Raw genomic sequence first — 7,602 nt, forward strand, 5'->3', positions numbered from 1 at the left:
AATAAATAAATAATATATATATATAAAATAGTAAAAGGATGAATTAATTAAGGCCGTTAGATTAGATTGTAAGGCTGAGATCGAATCTAAAGAAGCACAATCCATGTGCTCGCCTACGTGGCATACACGGATTGGCCGGTTTAATAAGACTTGGATTGCCAAATTTGCTCAAATTGAATTCATTTAAATAATAACTACTTTCTTTATTAAATAGCCATAAGTGATGATTATTTTGCAAGATTAGCTTATTTGATAAAATTAATTACTCTTAAAATTAAATTAATATAAATTAGTAAATCATCAATTAACTAAGCTTTCTAATTTGTACGAAAAATATCTATTGCGACAAAAGGAATTATATTTGAACCAAAATAGATTCAATTCTTAAGAAGAACAACATTTATTTTTAAAAAAAATGAGAAAGTAAGTAGTAATATAATATATTTAATTTTTATAAGAAATAACATTTAAGAAAATAAATTTATCAAGTCAAATAAATAATTCATTTTTTTTTTGTATTCCTATGAAAAATTTCATAACACATATATATTTTATTATTATTATTATAATTATTACTATAGTTAAATGTGGAGAGCCAAAATTGGGTGTCAACAATACCTGGTGGAATGGTAGGATACAAGATGATAGTATTTTCAAAAGGTTAGATAGAGTCTTTGGTAACACTAAATTCATGAAGCTATTACCATAAAGTGAAGTGCAACACCTAATTAGACAAGAATCAGATCATGCACCTTTACATCTGATTTGCAACACTTGCCAGGAAATAAGAATCAAACCTTTCATATTCTTAAATTTCTGGACTTAACATCAAAGGTTTATGAACCAGGTGAATCAGAGTTGGGGTGAAGAAATTAGAGGCTCGCCTTTTGCTATAGTGCAAACTAAGTTGAAAAGACTGAAGTCAGTGTTAGCAAAATGGAGTAAGGAAACGTTTGGATTTTTTTTCAAAAGATTGCCACACTGGAAGATGTGATCAAAATGAAGGAAATCCAACTGAAAGTTTCTCCAACAGAGGAAAATAGGGCAGATTTGAATAAAGCCAATGCAGAGTTGAAAAGATATTTGAAGATTGATGAAGAATACTGGAAACAAAAGGCGGGGATAAAATGGTTTAAAGATGGGGAAAGGAACACCAAATTCTTCCACGCATAGTCAAAGGGAGAAGGAAAAAGCTAATTATCTCAGAGATAACAACCTGGCAAGGTAACAAGATTACATCCACTCAGAATATTGGAGAGGAAGTTGTGGGGGTATTTCATGATCAGTTCAAAGAAGATCAGGAGATAGAAGATTATTCTCTGCTGCAAATATTCCTACTTTGATCAAGGCAGAGCAGAATGAGGAAATGGAGAGGCTACCAACAGAAGATAAAGTTAAAAGAGTGATTTTCTCTCTTAATGGAGATAGTTCAAGTGGACCAGATGGATTTTCAGGACAATTCTTCCAAAGCTGCTGGAACATAATTGGGGAAGACATTACCAACATGGTCAGAGCCTTTTTCTGTGGTCAAGAACTACCAAGGTACATCACACATACCAATCTTGCACTAATTCTTAAAAAGGAAAGTATAGGAACTTTTGGTGATCTGAGACCAATAAGTTTAAGTACTTTTGCCAACAAAATCATCTCAAAGGTAGTACAGGAGAAGATGGTAATTATTCTACCAGAGATCATTTCAACAAACCAAACAAGTTTTGTAAGGGGGAGGAGCATCACTGAGAATGTTCTATTAGCTCGGGAAATAATCAGGGATATTCACAGAAGGGACAAGTTACACAATGTTGTGGTAAAACTAGGCATGGCGAAGGCATATGATAGAGTCTCTTGGAAGTATCTTCTCAAAGTATTAAGGTGTTTTGGATTTTCTGAAAGAATCATAAATGTGGTGCTAAGGTTAATCAGCAATAATTGGTATTCAATGCTTGTGAATGGACAGTCTTTTGGTTTTTTCCAGTCTTCTAGAGGTCTTAAACAAGGTGACCCTCTATCACCTACATTGTTTATAATTGCAGCAGAAGTCTTATCAATGAGCCTGAATAAATTATTTGAAGATCAGGTGTTCAGGGGATATGTGTTAGGGTTTTGTCCTGATTTTCTTACCATAATTTAAGATTTATATTTTCTTAAAGAAAAGACAAAACATTACCATAAATGTTTTTACTTTTCCTGAAAAGAAAATATAATATTCTTTCATATTTGGTTTATTCTTTCCTTTTAGGAAAAGGTTTTGGAGTAGCTAGTCCTTTTCTAGTAAGAAAATGTTTTAGGACTCTATAAATATAGGTTTGTTTCTTCTAACACAATAACAATAACATCCACAATGTAGTCGTTTAAGAGTCTTGTTTATGAGGAGATTTATTCTCTCTAAAGTTTCAATGTTTTTCTTTATATTAGTTTTGATATAATAATATTTTGATGTTTTAGTATAAGTTTTTTGTTATCTGATTTATCAATTATATGATTTGCAAATGGTAAGTTTCCGCATGACGCCCTAATCACCCTTCATAACCCAGCAATATGGAATGCCTAAATGGAGTCAAAAAATAAATCATTTGTCATATGCAGATGACACTATTCTTTTTTGTTCTGGACAACCAACTTCTATGAGGAAAATGATGAAGATTCTAAGGAGATATGAATTAGTGTCTGGGCAATTGATAAAGTTAGACAAGAGCTTGGTGTATCTACATGAGAAGGTCCCTATAGGAGTAAGCTATCAAATTAGGAAGAAAACAAAAATAAGAATGGTTCCTTCCCTTTTACTTATTTGGGCTGCCCCATGTTCTATGGAAGAAAGAACAAGTTACATTTTGAGGGGTTAGTACAAAATGTGGCAAAAAGAATCCATTTATGGCAGAATAGACTTTTATCTTTTGGGGGAAGACAAGTCCTAAAACATGAGTCACAACTAAAACAATGTGTTCAAAACAGGAACAAGTACGCGGTAATGTGATATACCTGGAGGAACATCGTCTTTACCACCTGGGTGGACATTCCTAGAGTATTATCAAACGAGATAATACCATCCTACCAATGAATCATCATCATCATCCTATCAATGGATCAACATCATCTATCGATGGATCTTCATTATCATTATCCTACTAATGGATCGACATCATCCTACCGACAGATCTTCATTATCATTATCCTACCAATGGATGAGCATTATCCTACCAATGGATCATCATCATTATACTACCAATGGATCATCATCATTATCCTACCAATGGATATCATTGTCCTACCGACGGATCTTCATCATCATCATCATCATCCTCCCGACGAATCTTTATTATCATCATCCTACCAATGGATCTTCATCAGTATTATCCTATCAATGGATCATTGTCAATCATAATTTTATCGATGAAGCATTATCATCTTATCGATGAAGTAACATCATCATGTCGATGGATAAACATCACTCTACCAATGGATTATCGTCATCATATCAATGAGACATCGTTATCCTACCAATGAAACATCAATATCATCCTATCGATTGAGCATCATTATCATCCTATCATGTAGCAGCATCATCCTACCAATGGATCAACATCATCCTACCAATGGATTATCGTCATTTTACTAATGAAGAATCATCATTATTATTTTCATTTGCAAAAACGTCATCAAGAAAGCCATCAACATATTACATCAGTCTATTTCTTATTACTTCATATCAAAAGAAGAGTGCATTGAAGAATTATATTGCAAATTTGAGATATAAGCATTATTTGCTCAATGTCAAATTGAAAGAAAACCGACATCAATTATTTGAGGGAGCATCTAAGTGTCCACACGGTAAAAGACACTATCTCCCCATTTGAATTACATTTTTATGCTAATGAGTTTTATCTCAGTCTTTATCGAGAGCATCTGAGAGGATGAATTCTCAAAACAAACCACAGGTGCGGACGACATCAACAAGGATGCAGCACAACGTGGAACTTTTTCTTAGCAGCGAACTGGGACATAGTCCGAAGAGGAGTGTCAAACTCTTAGGACGCGAGCTGAGAAGCGGCTTCCACCACAATCGAACCACACCCCTATAAAAAGGCATGTGGGTTTTTCTTTAGGTTTATCGGCTTCAGTTTCGCATCTGGAAAATTTAAATTTTCACTGGAAGCAGCTTTCCAATCCGAGTGACAATACACCAAGAGCTTTGGAAATTATGTCCGTGTAAGTTCTTACTTATGGATGTGAAGAGCTTTGCATTCATGGCTAAGAGGTTGCAAACCTTTTTTTCATACTCGACTTATTTGTCACTCTTCCAAAGCCAAAGGTTATCTTGCATACTAGATTTACTTTTCAACCGATCGAGTCGAACTACAAGCAGCCTGATTCCCTAAGTCAAGGGATATGCAGGCGGGATCAGTGTTGAAAACTCGGTTGTATTCCAACATTCTTTATTAAATCTTATTCCAGAGCATTTCGGTGCCTTTATAATTCGATACCGGGATGAATTTTAAATTCTTTCAGAGTCGTGCGTCAAATCAAGCGTATCGAACTACAAGTGGCCTGAATTCTCATATAGTCTAAGATATGTAGGAAACCCGGGGTTCGACCATAACTCTTAAAGTCCATACCAAATCCCTTTTCCAAAGATAAAGATGTGGTCGGTCAAAATTGCGTTTGTCAATTTCGTTTTCCTCAAATTTCTTTCATCAATCCAAGTCAAACGAGGGACAGTTGTTGACACCCAATTTTGACCCTCCACAACATAAATTAATCATCGAGCCTCTTAAATTCCAAACGATTTGAAATAGTTAATTTTTATAAAGTTCAAAATATTTTTCAAGTTACTTTTAATTAATCTTATCATTTTTATAATTTATAAGTAATATATATGTTTTATATAATTATGTATATAATTAGTGTATTTTATAAATATTGGACAATCGTCTCAAAAAGATTTTGTTTAATTAGATATTTGGTTAGTTTGTTTAGTTATCTAATAGTTTACAATTTTGAGTTAATTAGTTAGTTTATAATTAAGTTAATTATTATATAATTATGTGTCTAATTAGATATTTTACGAATGTTCAAAAAATTGTCTTGAAAGGATTTTAGCTTTATTTAAATATTTGGTTATTTAGTCGTTTATATTGTTAAAGCAATTAGTTTATAATTAAGTTGATTATTTTATTTCGTTAAGATTAAGAAGCTCGTTAATTAAGTAATATGAATTCGTCTTATTTAATTTGTAGTCGAATTCACTAGTTTATTAAATTTGGCTAATTTTTAAATCTGATAGAACTTTTTTCTTTTAAACCAAATCAAACCATTTGCCAACTCCCATAGCCCATTTCCCAAGCCCAACTTCTGTCCCATCCTCCATTTTTAAGCCCATTTCCCTTTACAATCAGAAAATAACCCCAGCAGCCCACAAAAACATTTCCAAAAAAACCCAATCCAATACATACAACAGCAGTAGCGTACAATATACCAAAAATGACCCCATATCATTTCTTCTTCTTTTTCACGCATACCAGACGACACAGCAACAGAACCAGCAAACCCAGAAATTCAATCGCGCAACGCGTGTCCTCTTCCCTTCTCCCTTATCTTCTCTGTACAAAAATCATCCAGGTAGATCAATCTCCTTGCAAGTTCGTCCTTGATAAAAAATCCTATGGTCCTTATCAATTTCCCGTTAAGAATCTGTTTGTTTGTACAAGTTTGGTACTAATTTTGGTTGGCAGAGTTATCTCTGGTGGAGTTTTTGAAATTCAAATTTTTTTATCCCACTCCTCATCCGCTTTCCCCCAAAAAACAAACCTAATTTCCTCTTATATAAACCCCTTCCTTCTTCATTGTTTGGGGGGTTTTTTGGGGGAGAAAAAAAAATTGCAAAAAAGAGAAAATTATTGGCAGAAAACAGTGAGAAAAATACAAAAAAGAAAACTGAAATTCATCAAGCATAAGCAAGAAAAGATCAAAGTAGAAATTAGAACGATAGTGTCTATATCACTGAGTTTCCAGATCTTCTGTTTGGAATTCGAGTTCCCCCCGTAGCTCCATTGTTGGTGGTGGTATAGTTCCCTTCTAGCTCATCATTCTCGTCTCAGTCTCGCTGCCTCGGAAAAGGTATACAACCTCGCTCTTTTTTATGGTCTTTCTTAATTTGAGTTTCGTTTGTTTGCTTAGTTGACTATATTGTTCTAATAGTTCATTAGGAGTAGGGATTTCCTCGTAGGATTGAAACTTTGGTAGTTTGTTTGTCGAATATGATCCAAGTGCGTGTTTATGGATAGTGAATGTAGTTCGAACTGTTTTCTAGCTTAAGAGTTGTTGCTTGTTGGTTTGATTTATCCACTGTTCATTCTCCTTTTTTTGTCAAAGTGGTGTAAAAAAAATGTGATAAAAGCTAGGCTATTTTCCTTTTTGTTTTGATTTACTGCTTCGATATAATAGATGTGGCTTTTTCTCTTCCCGCATGGTTAGATTGTTATTCGAGCCCCCTAATTTGAGATCATAATGCTTCATAGTTTTGCTCTTAATCTAGCTCATAGCTTTATATTCTAGATGTTTCAGATTTTTGTTCATTATTTGCTTCTACGTGTGTAAGTTTGTAATAGCTCAAAGTTCAATAGATTCATTTTCAACATGCTTCAACCTTATTGCATTTTTATTTTTTTTTGGTTCATTTTGTCATAGCTTAGGTGAGTAATTTGAGAACTGCTGCTAGCAAACTGGTTCTGTTTTTTTATTTCATGTTTAGCTCAATTAAAATCAACTTTCATACATAAGAATGGTGCATTAGTTTGTCATATAATGAATCAGTTCGGTTTAGTGGTAGCAAGTCTCAATATGTGAGTTGAAAGATATAATATTTCCCTGTGGTTTGTTTGCTGCTATCAGATGCTTGCAAATGAGATTTGATCACAATCTTGTATCTTACTTCCTTTGTGATTGTTTCTATTGGCATTAGTCCATTCTTTGTATTATTTAAATGTATTTCATTTGCATAAGATTTTATTATTATTATGTTTACTTTATCTTATATTTATTTTCTCTCATTTTACCCTACTTAAGTTAGATACAATGGGATGTCCTATTATTTGGTGATTTAAACTACCATTGTTAGCTTTGAATGAATTAGATTCTCATGTGTTTTTATTTTCTTCTCTCCATGTGACACCAATCCGAGTCCATTTTGGACTTCCCCTTGCATATCCTCGAGTTGTCTCGAGTCAGCCAACCAAAATTGAAGAATAGGTTCCCTAAAGTTGACGTACAGGTCTCGAAGTGGAAAAAAGAGGCTGGATATGCACGATATACATGAATCGTATACGATGTATATCGCATCGGAAATGGGCCAAAAGAGCCTTAAATTTTCAGCTTTTTTATTTTGTAATTATTGGGCCAAAAGCCCATTTATCTCGATCACTATTGTGTTAGTCTAGGACAGGTACCAAGTGTTGGGCCAAAGGTCCCAAAAAGCATAAATTAGGTCCAAGTGTTGGTCCGGGCGAACAGAAAACCAAACCTGGGCCTGAACCTTCTCTCCCTCTTTATTTTATTTGTTTTCATATTTGTCTAATTGTTTATTTGCTAGTTAATTCTAAGGTTTTT

The sequence above is a fragment of the Solanum tuberosum genome, unplaced genomic scaffold, assembly GCF_000226075.1.
Source record: "Solanum tuberosum cultivar DM 1-3 516 R44 unplaced genomic scaffold, SolTub_3.0 scf00616, whole genome shotgun sequence".
NCBI lineage: Eukaryota > Viridiplantae > Streptophyta > Magnoliopsida > Solanales > Solanaceae > Solanum > Solanum tuberosum.